A 6,952-nucleotide genomic window follows, 5' to 3' on the forward strand; every position below is an offset into this window, starting at 1 on the left:
ATTTAAATACTAATAATCTATATCTGTCATATGTTGTCGGAATACCGTCCCGGTGGGAAATGCCCAATGCCAGATATTTTTTCCTGCATATTCTACCATAGTCCATAATATTTTTAAATCTTTACCTTTAGAAAACAGTTTTCCATGGAAATCTTTGTCATTACACCTGCAACTTTTTTCTTACAACAGCGTATGAAATTAAAACTTCATTCATAACGGTGACAATAAAAAACCCTATCATGCCTTTGAATAGCATGCAACTCATCTAGTACCCCCATGCCAGATGAATTTTCCGGAATGGGTCAATCTAACGGAAACACCAGTCTGATACGCAAGAAAAGTGTTTCCCCTTCGGACATCGAGACCAATGCCAAACCATACCTAACTGCTAATTCGAAAAGGAAATCATGTTCGATATGTATTAACTCATTTTTAAAGAAGCCGGTAATAATTGGCTATAAGTTGGATTGACCGAGATTTGACTTAACAATGTTTTAAAACCGACATGAATACTAGATAAATCAAAGAAACAAATATATGATTTTGTTAAGTAACGGTTACATTAAATGCGAATTATAAGCAATATAAGCAGTAAACAATGAACGTAAAGTTGCCTGCATTGCTTTGCACTTAATAGTGCATTAGTTATTGTCAAACATTAAATAAACACATTGAATTTTATCTTTTCTTTTTATCGTTTCGAATAGTTATGGCAGTAGCTATTTAACTTTATTTTAATGATACTGATGCTATCAATGATCAAATTAATGCACAGTGCTGTGTTCTACTGACATACATAACCCGACTAAACAGTGATATCTGGGGAAGTTGTTTATATTCTTGACAATTTTTAGTCCCCTACCCAGATTAATGCTATCCTGGAATTGATATTTATAAATTAACTTAGTACGTTATATGTTGTTTTGCGTTTTCAAAGAGATAAAACGAATGTTGTTTTTTATTTTTCCAGAGTTATTTTTGTTTTTGAAACAAGCAAGCCATTTTAAGTGCTTTCTAGTATCTTGTTTACCATTTATCCTAATTATTGAAGTAAACGTGATTTTAAAGTCATACAACTAATAAAATACTAGCTTTAACACTGTTGTAAGTAAATTATCTTCCATCTTTACCGTAGGTATGCAGAGAAACGTTATCATTTGCCACATTATTTTTTCTTATGGGTGTTAAAAGGTAATCTAGACTTAAAACAAATTATGCAAAACCTAGTTCATTATATAAAACTTAAGTACTAATTAAATTTAGTGCTTTTAGACATTAATTGTGTACGGTAATTATTTTCTCAATTAGTTTCAATTGTATAGCTGAACGTGGTTGGTTTTAAATGTGAAACTGTTTTTTCTAAATAATTTGCTAATGAAAATACAGCATTACAGTAAAATGCATTTTCTGCTGTATGTATTGTTTGTTTGTGTGTTTGTTTGTTTTGTTTTTTATTATTTTTTTTCAATTAAGTGACTCTGTGAATGTGTTAAAATGACATAATAATTAACTTTATTTGCTGTTGGTTTATACAGAATTTATTTTAGTTCGATTGTGTAGGAATGTTGAGCTTATAAACCCACTTTCGAAAATTATTTGCTGTTATAGTAGCATATCACATCGGTACATGATCAATAAATAATACATCTACACGATTGCCAAGAACAGAACCATCTATTCAAAAGTATGAAACATTTTAATTGCTTTCTTTGCACAATAAATAATTTATTCACCTGAATTTTTTGCTGGGCTACTTATTCTAAATGTATTTAACCCTTTCTATGGTAAAATTCTTGAATTGACATGACCATCTGTCAATTTAGGATTTTTTAAAAAATAATAAAATGACCGTAGAGAGAAGATTGTAGACCAATATCAGTCAGATGACGTAGACTTATCTTGGTCTGCACTGGTAGAACATACGTAGATTCAGTCACCAACAGCTGGTGAAGTTATAGTGTATACACCTTATGTTAATGTAGCATAGCAGCCAATATTATATTTTATTTACTATCATTGGAAGTAATCTATAACTTTCTGGCTTAATATGTAACAGGTTTAGCAAGCATATTGTGGAATATTTCTGTGACTGTGCTAATTGTATCTGTTCAACCTTAAAAATAATGGCAACAGAAGGAAAGCCTTATATATGTATAAGCTAAAGCACAATGTTTAATTTAATATGCTTAAAATGATAAAATTAGGTCAAGTAAAATCAGTGTGTATATATTGTCGGAAAACAAAGGCTTTGTATTTGAACATGTTAATATCTTTTGAAATCAGGTAAACACAATGAGTATATTTACCAATTAAACGATTAGTAAATACACATTCTCCTGAATGCTACCACACTTTACAAGATCTAAAAATTCAACAAACACACGAATGTAGTGCTAAACGATTTTTCAAGATCGAATATATAAATTATATGAGTTAATGAGCGAAGAGATTCCTGAGTTTTTATAACGGCACGAACAAAGCACATCAAGAATCACAAATATATTTTGGTCGGGAAATTGAATTGTAATAGATTTTCAGACAAGGTAAAGACTTTAATGCAATAAGTTAAATAAGAAAACAATGTTATTATAAAATAGTGAAATATAGATCTACCCATTGCAACTAATTACCCGTTTCCCTTATACTCAAAAAGTAATTAAGTTTTATATATAAAACTGTTAAAAATTTAATTTGATAAACTTTTATCAAACATTGTAGAAAACACGTTCTTCGAACAATTTGAAGGAAATGATGTCGAAAAGTACCTAAAATGAAATAAAATGCCCATAAGTAGAAACTTCTGCCCTTTCCTCCCTGAGGAAAACCATTAACATTTAACTTTATGACTCTTAGACAATTTTCAAATTCTTATCTTAACAAAACATTTGCTTTAAAGACATTAATCAGACATAACCATGTGATTGCTTCAAGTGTGCGTGCCGTCAAAAAATCGAACTTATACGGACAGAACAGAACATGTATTATATTTGCGCCATATTAATTTGTACCATACACCATATTTATTGGCATATCTACACTATACAGTCACATTATAATCCATTGTTGTAAAGTATTGAATTGCAATATCAAAGATATCAAGCAACACGTGTACATTTAATAAGTTGCACGAGAACATAATTATTATAATTATCTTTCTTTTACGTGAAGGCGATGAACTTTTTTTGTGCAATACATAGTCTTAAAAGGGATTCAAAAGAGGTCTTTTTGACATGGCTGACCTGCAAATATTTTTGCAAGACTTATATTTGTAACAAATATTGTAACAAAAGATTTCATCATAATCTGGTGATCACCTTCTCAGTGTACACAATGGATTATCCTGGGGGCAGTATCAATACATATAGTGCAAGAGAGCTATTGAAATATAGATCAATGCCCAGACAATGGATTTTACCTGATCAGCAATTATTGGCAAGATTAAAAGGTTTGGGTATTTTGAACTTTAGAAGTTATAGATCTGGAACCAAAACATCCAAAAATAAGAAACCACAAAAGAAACAATGTGGTGTGAATATCTCAAACCTAGTATATCCAAAGCGACAAAATGACCTAAGTAATTTCAGAGAAAATGTGACATGTTTAACATAAACCATTCAGTAGTCAACAAAGATGTACTAGTCGGACAATTGCTTCGTGAGGACAATATTGACTTTGCGCTTTTGACGGAAACGTGGTATTCAGATGACAAACAATCTCACTTTGAAACATCAGATTTAAACCAAAATGGTTATAAACTCAGTGTTGCAAACCGTAAAAATCGTGTTGGCGGCGGTATTGCTTTGACATGTAAAAGTACCATCAATATGCGGAAAAGGGAATCCGGCGCGACCCAAACTTTTGAGTACGGAATATGGCAATTGGTTTTCAAAAACATTACCATAAATTGTGTAGAAATTTATAGACCCCCATCATTAGCTACTCCTCTGCAATTTGTGAAAGACTTCTTTGAATTTATGGAGGACATTGTTTCAAAATATCAAAACCTCTTGACAATGGGGGATTTCAATCTTCATATACACGACGACACCGGTGCTATTTCAGAATTTAATAACTGTTTGTGTGCTATGGGATTAGAACAACATGTACATTTCCCCACACAAGTGTTCGGTCAAAGTCTCGATCTTGTGATCACAGAGGTCGCAAATGGTGTTGAGCTAGTCTCATGTGAACCTGGTCCATTTCTTTCAGACCATCGTGTAGTGAAAGTCGTCACAAAAGTGAAAAAAGAGAACATTATCAGCAAATCCATCATATACAGAAACTTTAAAGATATTGATCGCTCAGAATTTGCCAGTGATATTACAAATATAAAAAATTGAAAGTGAATCAATTACTGAATATGTGGAACTTTTTCGAATCCGAAATGAAAGCTATCGTCGATAAACATGCACCTGAAATTGAAAAAACAGTTATATGTCGAAATCCGAAGCCATGGTTTACTGAGAGTATAAAACACTCAAAGAGTATTCTGCGCAAATCTGAGCGCATGTGGAGAAAACACAAAAATCCAAATGATTTTGAATTCTTCAAAATGCAAGGAATAAATACAATTATGAACTAAATCTTGAAAAGAAACGCAAACTTAGTCAAAAAGTGCTCGCATTCAAGGGGAGATTCCAAGAAACTCTACAACTTCGTGACTGATCTCACCGGCGGAAAGTCCGAAAATCCAATGCCAACCGTCGAAAACGAAAACAGTTTAGCTGATAAATTTGCAGATTTTTTCATGAACAAAATTGAGACAATACGAGACAACCTTAAACATCATAAGAACTATGAACCATTGCCAAAAGATGTACCGAAATTCGAGGAATTTGGAACATTAAGTGAAAATGATGTGAAAAAAATAATTAATTCCATGCAAACAAAATCATGCGAAATTGACGTTTTGCCAACGAAAGTGTTGAAGTCATTTGTGACTGAACTGCTTCCCATCATTACCACACTAGTGAATCTTTCGTTGTCGCAAGGTGACTTTCCACCAAATTGGAAACAGGCAATAGTTAGACCATTTGTTGAAAAAACTTGGACTCGAACTCATTTTTTCTAACTACAGACCAGTGAGCAACCTACCATTTCTGTCAAAATTAATTGAAAAGGCAGCATTGTTCTATCTTAACAAACATGCAAATGAACACAATCTCCTTCCAAGAACCAATCAGCGTACCGACAGCATCATTCGTGTGAATCAGCATTACTTCGTCTTGTAAATGACATTCTTGCTGCCATGGAAAATCAAGAAGTAACTGCGTTAATAGCACTGGACTTAAGTGCAGCGTTCGATACCGTCGATCACGACATTCTTCTCGACGTTCTCAATCGTCAGTATGGTATCTGTGGAGTTGCACTCGATTGGTTGGACTCGTACCTGCGACCCAGGAGTTGTCGCGTAAGTGTGAACAATATAATCGTCGTCAGCGCGTGATCTTACGTGCAGTGTCCCCCAAGGAAGCTGTTTAGGGCCGTGGCTCTACCTCGCGTATGCAGGGACCATATTTGACATTGTTACCCCTACCATCTCCGTGTACGGCTTCGCCGACGATCATACTGCCAGCAAATGTTTCAAACCTACACCCGCTCTCGAGGCCGAATCCATTGCGGAACTAGAAAAGTTCGCAACACAAGCAAATGATTGGATGAACAGTAATAAATTAAAAATGAAATTCTTCAAAAACTGAACACATAATTTTCGGAAGTGCTCCTCAGTTGCGTAAACTGTCTAAAGATGAAATTAACATCTGTGGTGATAAGATCAAACGACAAAATACGATCAGATATTTAGGGGCATATTTGGACGAAAATCTGACTTTCAAACATCACATCAAGATAAAGTGTCGAACAGCTATGTTGAGCTTTTTTCGCATAAAAAAATATTCGCAAATTCCTCACACAAGATGCAACAGAAACTCTTGTACTCTCACTTGTTATTTCTCACTTAGACTATTGCAACGTGATTCTGTATGGTATTTCAAACTGTGATATTGCAAAACTACAGCGAATTCAAAACATGTGTGCCAAACTAGTATTGAATCGTAGGAAAAGTGACAGTTCTAAGCAGGCGCTATACGATCTACACTGGCTGCCCATCAAGGCCAGAATACAATTCAAGATTCTTGTATATATGTACAACTGTCACGTTGGAAATGCACCAACTTATTTGACCGACCTGCTTACACCTAAAGTTCAAAAACGTTCTCTGAGATCATCATCATTTTCAGTTGACAGTTATGAAGTGCCTTTTAATAAGTGTAAAACTTTCAGTGACAGAAGTTTCAGTACAATCGGCCCGAAACTCTGGAATGATCTTCCATTAAATATCAGACAATGCTCATCAGTTGATAGTTTCAAGAAACACTTGAAGACTCACTTCTTCAGAGACTATTTTAATCTTTTTAGTCAAAGTCAGTAAAGTGTAGAAACTAAGAGACAATATTTTTCTGCGCATTAACTCTGTGATGAATATCTGATTTTACAATGTATTTATTATCCAAGTAACATTTGCATGTCTTTTACCATGTCCTTTAATAATATAGCCATATTTTTAATTATTTTAAATAATATTACTTTCTTTTATTTGTGATACCATGTTTTAGATTTTAGATTCAGAATTAATTGTTTTATTATTCTTAAACTACATTTGTTTATTACTTTTAATGTTCTGATGTGATATTGTACAACGCCATTGAATATGTATTATATGTAGAAATAGGCGTTTAAGCAAATAAAACAGTTTCAGTTTCAGTTTATATTTTATTTGATGTAGGTTTAGACGAATTACTTGTGTGTAAAATTTCAGATCATTCGCTCACTCCGTTTATCCAGACGTATTATTCTTATTGTGAACAAAAATGACAGAAAATTAAACAAAACAAAAACGTTGCAATGCTTTTCACTCAAATTCGAATAAAAATAACACAAAATACAAATTTAA

This window comes from Ruditapes philippinarum, unplaced genomic scaffold (genome assembly GCF_026571515.1).
Source record: "Ruditapes philippinarum isolate M1 unplaced genomic scaffold, ASM2657151v2 ctg55_1_1_1_1, whole genome shotgun sequence".
NCBI lineage: Eukaryota > Metazoa > Mollusca > Bivalvia > Venerida > Veneridae > Ruditapes > Ruditapes philippinarum.